The sequence below is a fragment of the Cebus imitator genome, unplaced genomic scaffold (assembly GCF_001604975.1).
Source record: "Cebus imitator isolate Cc_AM_T3 unplaced genomic scaffold, Cebus_imitator-1.0 Scaffold385, whole genome shotgun sequence".
Taxonomy (NCBI): Eukaryota; Metazoa; Chordata; class Mammalia; order Primates; family Cebidae; genus Cebus; species Cebus imitator.
In genome coordinates this window covers 1,243,206-1,252,782 of record NW_016107700.1, presented here as the reverse complement: position 1 = coordinate 1,252,782, position 9,577 = coordinate 1,243,206, and the positions used below count along the sequence as shown (strand labels likewise).

General features: G+C 41.0%; 1 protein-coding gene across 3 annotated transcripts in view; it reads left to right on the top strand.

Annotated features, from left to right (window-relative positions):
• The window catches only part of SMAP2 (small ArfGAP2), a 48,957-nt gene that overhangs the window by 8,706 nt on the left and 30,674 nt on the right, over positions 1 to 9,577 (top strand). Inside the window, exon 1 of one of the 3 annotated variants that reach the window (XM_017507946.2) lies at positions 3,478 to 3,569. The exons of the other annotated variants lie outside the window; for them this stretch is intronic. The gene's annotated coding sequence lies outside the window, so the exon portion shown is untranslated. Of the gene's footprint in view, positions 1 to 3,477; positions 3,570 to 9,577 lie in introns of those variants that run through there. 3 annotated transcript variants of the gene reach the window in all.

Here is a 9,577-nt window from a genome sequence, read left to right as displayed (position 1 = left end):
TTTTTTTTTTTAATTAACCTATTTCACTCAATATGCCTACAGTGGGGGGATTCTTTAGTATATTTTGACTGTGTGTTGAGAAATGATGAGGAGCAGAGGTTAAAACCTGGGCTCTGTGGGTGACTTGCTCTGTGGCATTGAGATTTCGAATATGCACTATGCTTTAGACTCTCTGTTGTGTCAGAAGCCCATAGTATTGTAGGTCCACCTGCTGTTCACATGGGATTATAAATATTGCAGGCATGAAATGCTTTTTAATAGCTGAATGGTAAGAAAGGTCTGAGCATTGTGCCCATAAATTCTCCATTGAAATGTACGTTTGTGGGTACATTAAATTATTTTATCATAAGTCTAGTGAAGTGCCAGCAGTAGATATTCTGTTATTTCTGGAGCTCATGATGTTGATTTTTGAGGCTGAACATGCTCTTATGCTCAAGCAGTCCTATTTGGAATACCTGATGTGTGCACCTGGTTGTTCACTGCTTAGGATGCATAAACAGGTAGCTGAAGTCTCACCTCTCAGTATACTTTTCAGCAAATCTTTTTTTTTTTCTAGATAAATCAGAAAATTACCTTCTTGCTGCATTTTTAATCTGATGTCATTATGGTATGTAGGTGGCAGCTTTCTTGGGCACAGTTGTCTGTATAACTGTTCACCTCATGAGTCATTGTCTGTTTCTATTCTTCTGCCTGAAAATTCCATCTTGGAAATTGTGTCATGCAATCAGTGACTGCAACATTCTACTTGTTATGTACATGGCTACTGGCTTTGTATGTTATGTTGATGGACTCTACCTGCACTACAGAGTAGGAATAAAGTGACTTATTAAATTGAGTTGGACTCAGTTCCTCCAAATGGTATTTTGTGTAAAAATGATGCCAAGCAAGAATCTACATAAGACACACATATGCCTTACACTGTAAGCATACAGTGCCTAACTTTTGTTATTGTTCTGTTTAAATCCTTATCGCAGTTGTACTTCTGTTTGAGCAAGTGGCCAGTTTAAGTAGATACTAGCTTTGAAGAAGTTCTGTATTGGCCCCTGGAATGTGACAGTTCCGCAGACCACATTGCAAAAGTAGGAAAGTCTATGTAGAGTAGAACACCTTAAAGTTAATTCACTTTTACCAAATTCTTCTGTTGTTAAAGTAACAGTCTTGTGTTGGTTAATTTTTAAAATTGCAATGTGCCACACTTAACACGTCCCTAGAATGTAAGCTAGGGGGTAGGGGTTTATGCCTGTTTTGTCCACTATGGTATTCCTGATACCTCGTACAGTGCTTGGCACAGACCAGGCTCTCAGTAGATATTTGTTTGAATGCATGAATTGATTTTGTCCTCTGTAAATATTTTGTTTCATATTAGAAGAGATCTTTTCTAGGCTATCTGAATAATTGTTTTAATTCTTAGGAAAGCTATTCATTTTCTGAAAAGTAAGTTTTAAAATATGTTTGGAAGGCCCTGTGTCAGTCAAGGACCAGTCAGGGGAACAGAAGTCACTGTTGGTCTTATAAGCAGAGGGAATTTAAAATAGGGAATAGGTTACACAGCTTCTAGAAGAGCCAAGAAGTTAAACAGGGGCTAGTGAGGCACACCAGCAATTAGCAATGCCTGGGAACTACTGCGCCCACAAGGAAAATAGACGGTGCACTAGTGTCACCAAGAGCTAGAACCCTGAGTGGTCTGGTGTGAGCTGGAAGCATGGAAAGAGGAGCTGTTTGGTGACAGCTGGAACTAGGCCAAGTGAGAGAGGGCATTACCTTGGCTGCTCCCTGCTCTTGCCTCTTATCCTTACCAGTGCCTCCTATGGATGGAACTTATTCCGAAATCAATTGGCAAAGGGAGCCTGGGAGATGTAGTTCCCTGTGATCAAGCCGTGCAAGGAAGGGATCCCAGCGCAAACAGGCAAAGATACAAAGGCACTTAATTCTCCAAGATGTAATTTCTTTCAAAAACCTTAATAGTATTTGAATTATTTTGGACAAGCAAACAGAAGGGCTTTCTAGCAGTTACAGCATCTCGTGCTTCTAAAGGATCTTGACTGTTGCTGATAAAATTATTAGTCCCAGGAAGTAATGTAACAACTCAGTCATAGCCTATATACTTAGGGGGTGTGACTAGGCAAATTGGCTTCTGTATTGAATCTCTATTTAACTGTTGGCTGCTGCCAGGAGGAACTTATCGTTTGGTTACTCAGAAAATAAGTTCCTACTCTGTCAATTCTGGGAAGTCTTAGGTATGGTGCATCAACATTGAGTACATCTACAACTGGACAGCTTGAGTTAGTAACACAAGCTATACACAAAGAATGTAAAGGATTGCAGCCTTAAAACATGGTACGGCTCAGTCTTTTTTTTTTTTTTTCTTCTTTTTCTTTCATTTTTCTGGAGATAGAGTTTTGCTCTGTCACCCAGGCTGGAGTGCAGTAATGTGATCTTGGCTCACTGCAACCTCTACCTCCCAGGTTCAAGCGATTCTCTTGCCTTAGCCTTCTAATTAGCTGAGATTACTGGCATGCGCCTCCATGCCCAGCTAATTTTTTTGTATTCTTAGTAGTGACAGGGTCTTACCACATTGGCCAGGCTGGTCTCAAACTCCTGGCCTTAAGCAATCTGCCTGCCTTGGCCTCCCAAAGTGCTGAGATTACAGACATGAGCCACCGAGCCCAGGCCTCAGCCCAGTCTTACTATATTGTTAAGGTAACAGTAGTGTGGCTATTTTATCTTGTGCTACATGTCAGTTTAACTAGTCTTATTGATTTGTTTGTTTTACCCCGCAACTTCAAATAAGTTTGCACTGGGTGAGGGAGGCAAGATTACTGGGTCTGTTTTCTTCTATCCTGACCTGAAAAATATTTTGTGTTGTAAGGAATGTTGCTGCTGCTCCACTTAAGGTCAGAGCTTTCCAAGTTGTGGCTGCTTGTTTTCTTCTTGATTATAAAAGTGTCTAATGAGTTATATGAGGCAAGTTCAGCACTTTCTAGAAGCGTTTTTTTTTGTCAATCAGGTCACCTGCATTTGGGCCCTTGCTATATTACTGGAATTGGTGGAACTAGGCCAGCAGACGTTTTCAGTGCAGTGTGAGTATGTTTGCTTTAGGCTGTTACTTCCCACAGAGGCCACAGATAAAGGACCCTCATTGTTTGAATGAAGTTACCAACTGTAAAAATTGCAGAGGTTTCCTTGTTTCTCTCTCTTCTCCAAAAAACTCATTTCCTCTTGGCAGGTGTTACTATAATTCACAGGTGTAATGAAATGTAATTTGGGATTTGAAAAAGCGTATCAGACTGCCTCCCAGAGTACCGGTTCTTTTCACCTGGTCCATTTCAACTTAAGAGGTCCATCTATGCGTTTTCGAAGCTTCATATTTAGTAAATATAATATTTCACTGCTGTGTTTGACTCTTCCCTTTCCCACACTTTCTCCTTCCCTACCCCACTCTTCTGGATCCTGTGTTTCCCCACAGGCTTTGTGAATGCCGGTCCACTGATGGCTGAACTGCAGGTCTCTCCCCATTGGAAAGCCCCAGAGATGAGCCAGATCTGCCTCAGCTGTGGCCATCCGTCAGCGTAAGGTTGCTCTGGTGGTTGTCTTCAGTTTGTCTAGCTCCTCCCCTTATCCCCCATCCGCCCTCATGTGTGGCTGAAGCTTGCCCTGGAATCCCACCTTTGTAGCATGTCACTGAGTAGTAGTAGAATTTTATTATTGTTGCTTCTTTTCATTTTCAATTAATGTTAAGTGATTCTCTGACAGTTTTTGTTGACCGTATCCCTCTTTCCCCCTCAGTTTATAGATTTCCTGTAGGAATTCTGGTTTGCTTTTAAATACATGTAGAATACAATTTATTTAAGTTCTGGATTTCATAAGCTCACTTGGAAAATACTTTTTTAAAAAAAATTTCAGGTCAAAGCTTCCAAAAAGAAATTTCTTAATCTGAAACTATGAGAACTGGGCCCCTCAGGCCTCATATCATTTCCTTTCAACCACAAACCAAATATGTAATGCTCTCATTTTATGGTATATTGAAATAGTGAAGCAAATGTGAGAGGGAGAGAGATCTACTCTCAGCTGTAGCTGATAAGCCTGTCCTAGCATGGTGATTTGAGCAAATAGATCACCTTTTCTTTTCCCTTTTTTCAAATAGCTGTGCTGTGTTTTGCAGCAGTTGCTAGTGATAGAAAGACCATAAATCCCCAAGCCTCCACCACAGAGCTTACATCTTTAGATGTGGGTTTACATGTTAACCCTACAATGTTACTTCACCTCATTAGTCTGAAGTGCACACACAGTACATTTTGTTGTTTAACTTCCTCTTTTCTTGTCTAACTGGAAGTCCCCAAATGTTTGGATTTAGAAATGAGTTCTCTAGTGTTTCTGGTTTTGAGTTAAGGAAATTTGGTCTTAATATGATTTAGGTGGTAGTTTTTGTTCTATGCCTTCAAAAAATAATTTCTTGTGAAATTTTCTGTGTAAACTGGTGACATCATATGCTGTAGTGTAAAGCTTGTGGGGGAAGGGGGTGTTGGTGTCTTTTTGTTGTTGTTGACACTTTATCACTCTTTATAACTGACACAAACCCTGAGAAGAGAAATAGGAAGGAAACGTACCATGATGTTTTTGTTCGAAATAGCTGTAAACAGCAGAGCTGACGGAAATCAATTTGAGTGGGACAGCTGATTTTAGAAAGAATGAATTAAGAGATTTAGGCTCTTCTGCTATGTTGAAATCATTTTTACTGAAAGAATAGCTGTTTGGAACAGGGATTGACTTTGTCTCTATGAAAGTAGGCATGAAGAGTTTAGTTAGAGGAGCTGTTACAGATGGAGGAGAAACTTGAGGAAAGTCTTTCCTACAGTGTGACTACAGTATTAACATTCCCAGATTATATGAAAGAGAAAGGAAGCTTCATTAAATCCAACATTGGAATCAGGAAGACTCCGGCTTGGCTCCTTTGAGAATTCTAACTTGGTCTGAGCCTGGTCTGAACGGAAGTAGCCTGACATAAGTGGTTCAGATCAAGGGTCCATATTATGGGCAGAGTAAAAATAGGTCCCAGTTTCATTAGACTTCTCATACATTTAAGGGAAAAAAAATTGTTGCCATAGGAACAGACCAGTTGTTTTCTGTCTTGTGGGATTTTAGGAGCTGGGGAGATGGGAGGATCCCTGTTGCTTATAATCTAAACATCATCAAATGATGTTTTTTTTTTAACTTTATCTTTTATGATTATGAAACCTATCCAGATTCATGATAAAAATCATTGGAAAGTATGAAAAATATAGTGATGCTGAAATTTTCATATTCCTTTTTTTTTTTTTTTTTTTTTTTTTTTTTTTTTTTTTTTTTTTTTTTTTTTTTTTTTGAGACAAGGTATCTCGCTCTGTTGCCCAGGCCGGAGTGCAGTGGCATGATCTTGGCTCACTGCAGCCTCCGCCTGCCAGCCTTAAGCAGCTCTCCTGTCTCTGCCTCCCGAGTAGCTGGGACTATAGGTGCATACCACCACTCTCGGCTAATTTTTGTATTTTTAGTACAGATGGGGTTTTGCCATGTTGCCCAGGCTGCTCTTGAGCTCACATTATCTGCCTGCCTTGGCCTGCCGGAGTGCTGTGATTACAAGCATCAGCCACCATGCCCAGCCTTATTTTTCATAATTCTTATCACCCATTTACTTGAGCTTATACTGTAATGATTTTATATCATTCTTGTTTTGCTTAACATTTATTATAGGCTTATTTCATGACATTAAAAACATTTAAATACCTTTATTGTATCCCATCATTGGAACATGTCATTATTATCTCTTGCCCAATTGTTGAATATCTGAGTTTTCAATTTTTCAGCCATACAAATAAGGCAGTATAAATTTTTGTGTTGTTAGAACGATGGGTTATTTATGTATGTGTTCATATTTGAGTAGTCAAGTGGGCCCTCTAATTTAGAAAGTTACCAAGGGAATTCTCTGGATTGAGCCCACGTGGAGATGGCTTTGCTGTGGGCATTGTCCTGAGCTGCTTCATTGCAGTAGATGTCTGCTGAGGCAAGGAATGGGGAACTTGGGAGAACCCTGGTTTCCCCATGAGGGACATAAGGAACATGAGAAACAGCTTTATGGATATCACAGCAAGATGGACCAGCACTTTCACATTATATACCTGATGTGCAGAAATACCTTTGTGCCATTGACTAGCATCTTATGTTCATACAGTCCTCATTCACTTAAATTTAGTCCACTAGGAAGGTGGATTAGAGGTCCTGCGTTAGTAGAAAGGAGGCAACAGCTACTGCATTTTTATTTTTTTGAAGAAGGGCTTTCCTTAGACTGGAGATGAGGACAGGGACTGTGTTCTCTCATTTATCTGCATACCTAATGCACAGTGTCTGGCACATAGTGTCTATGTCCCTGTTATGAGCAGCATTATTCTATTAATGTGTGTTGTTAGGTCATACACTTTGTTTTTTGATAGTCATCCTCATACTGTTCGCCTAGATATCTGAAGATCTGTAACATTCCAGGAAGCTGAGCAGGTGAATCTCATGGTTGCTTTGTGGTAATTGCTTCTTTGTGCCGTTTCATTTCTGTGCTTCTGCCACCTGTGCTGCTTTGCAAGCTGGAGCTAGTCATGAAGCTAATCCTCTGCCCTCTCAGGAGGAGGTTTTAGTGTGACATAATGTTGGGGAAAATGTAGCATGAAGTGTGAAACAGGAGGCTGAAATAGCAGTCTTTTAGCCCTTTTGTGAGATGAGAGTAAATATTTAGACATTGTTCTCAGGTGCCGTAGAAATTAATAACCTTGCAGCACTTTCAGAAGCTCTCCTTGTGCCCACTGGAACAGGTTTGTTTAATTTAAAGAATCTTATGTGGGCTCTTTTGAAATTGTGATTTTTTTCCCCCCCTTGGAGACCTGCCCCGGGTTCATCTACCTCATGTTCCCTTTGTGGGATCTTTCTATCCATATGGCTGGTATCTTTGCCCTACCCCCTTGTGCCATATCTTTTGACCTCTACCTAATTGTACTCTATTCTGAAATGCCTAGGTTTTGAAACATCGTGGTGAATGTTTTCTTTTTGAAAGGGCAAATCTCCACCTTTTGCTCTCCTCCCTTAAGCCAGGGCTGTTTTGATGACTGATATTCAGTGTGCCTCTGGACTAACCAACCATCTGTACTTTGATCCCAGAATTCATTTGGATTCTGCTGTTTGTTTAGAACTGAAAGCTCTCCAGCTTGTTTGGATGTGGTTGTGATTCAATGAAACTGGCATTGATTTTCCATCTGTTTGCCATTGGTTGGGACTCCCCCAGTGCGTTAGGAAAGCTGCTGTGCTGAGTTGCGAAGATAAATTCATATGTCCATGGTCTTGCACAAGGGCTCATTTGCTCACTTAGAAGGTTTTGTGTAGAGCCTCTGCCTGGGTGAAAGGCATGAGCTTCCCTGGAAACAATTCAAAAACATTTTCTTCGTGGTCACTGGGTCTTGAGCTTTAGTACGTTACACTCTTTTTTCCCTTCTGGGCTTCTTTTTGAGGAGGGGGAGTGTAGATGGGGAGTCTTCATAAACAGTCTCAGATTCCCAGCAGCAGAGAGTGAATTGTATGTTGTAATTAAAAAGAAAAAAAAAAAAAACACCTGGCTGGGTGCAGTGGCTCACATCTAAAATCCTAGCACTTTGGGAGGCTGAGGTGGGTGGATCACAAGGTTAGGAGTTCGACAGCAGCCTGACCAACATGGTGAAACCCCATCTCTACTAAAAATACAAAAATTAGCTGGGTGTGGTGGCGTGTGCCTGTAACCCCAGCTACTCAGGAGGCTGAGGCAGAATTGCTTGAACCCAGAGGGCAGAGGTTTGCAGTAAGCCGAGATCACACTACTGCACTCCAGCCTGGGCAACAGAGCAAGACTCTGTCTTAAAACAACAACAACAACAAAACATCTAAAGAACCAGATATCAATTTAGTGACCATTGAGCATCTACTATGTATAACACACATTTGGGTGTGTAAAGATGATCGTGATTTAAGTCCAGCTGATCCTTTCTCCTGTGAACTTGAGCAAATGACTTGAGCTCTCTAGGGCTTAGTTTCTCCAACTGTGCCTAGACTAGATCATCCCTAGATCAATTTTTTACAAATTGTAAAAAAGATCTGAATTTGCTATAATTTTAGAATTTTATACTCTAAATGTGGATCTGTTTGTTACAGAACAAGAGAAGATTTTCCACAAAATTGACATATTGTTGTGTCTCACTTCAAACTAAGTGGCTTAAAAATTGTTCCTCTAGAGCAGGATTTCTCAACCTCAGACTATTGACATGTTGAGTGATTCCTTGTTGTGGGCACTGTCCAGGGCATTTTAGAATGTTTAGAAGCCAGAGTTCCTGTCCTCTGCCCACTAGATGCCTTACCTACCCCCTTGCCAGCTGTGACAACCAAAAATGTCCCTAGACATCAACATTGCACTTTGAGGGGAAATTGCATCTGTTGGGAGCGATTGGTCTAGAGAGAGAAAGATGGGACTATGTGAATATGGGCTGTTTTTAATACCAGTGTTCATATTGTTCCTCTCTTGCTTATTACCTGTTTAATCGGTAAGCATTAAGTGTATACTATACACAGGTGAATGCTGACACTTGATTATGAGGGAGTTTAATGACAACGTCAAGTTTTTAAATGTTGAGTCTATCTGACCAACTTTGGAATGATTGCCCAGCTGTTGGCTCAGGAGTCCCTACACACCTACACCCACCAGCCTGCTGTTAGCCTTGGTTGGGGTAGCGACTGAAATGTGTGAAAGCAGTTACTCACAAAGGCTATCAGGTCCCAACCTAGGAAGGCCCTGAGCTTGTGAGTTATGGATTGGCACTGGGTCTTATGCATCCAGAATCTGGTATTATGATAGTTATCCCTTCAGCTGCCTAGGGGAAAAAATTAATCCCTCATCAATGTGGTGGGGTGGGGAATCATCCAAGGGATGGAAGATGAAGAGCAATCTCATTGGATAATGACTGTATCACCGTTTTTAGTAGCTTCTTCTAAACATAGGCCCCTTCCCTCCCCCAGTGGGCAGGCTTACTTTGCAGCTTTAGTTCTTTTTTTATTTGTTTGTTTGTTTGTTTTAATATATGAGTAGATACTGGTTGTGGGGAAGAGGAAGTTAACCTGAAGTAACCTAAAAATGTAAAGAACTCAGTGTCCCCAGGAGATGAAGACAGTAATTTGAGAACCAAGTTTGCATATATTACCTGAAGTGAGATCACTAGGAAATTGGTTTAATTATAATGTCAAGTTTTGAAATATAAGGTCCACCTGGCAGACTTTGAAATGATTTGCCCAGCTGTTAGGTCAGCAGTCCCTCCCTGCACACCAATTCCACCCAGCCTGTTGTTAGCCATTGAAGTAGTGATTGAAATGCATGAGATTTCCCAAGAAATCCAATCTCTGGACTTGACACATTTGCTATAAAATATCAGTTTAGCCCTGGCCGGGCGCGGTGGCTCAAGCCTGTAATCCCAGCACTGTGGGAGTCCGAGGCGGGTGGATCACGAGGTCAAGAGATCGAGACCATCCTGGTCAACATGGTGAA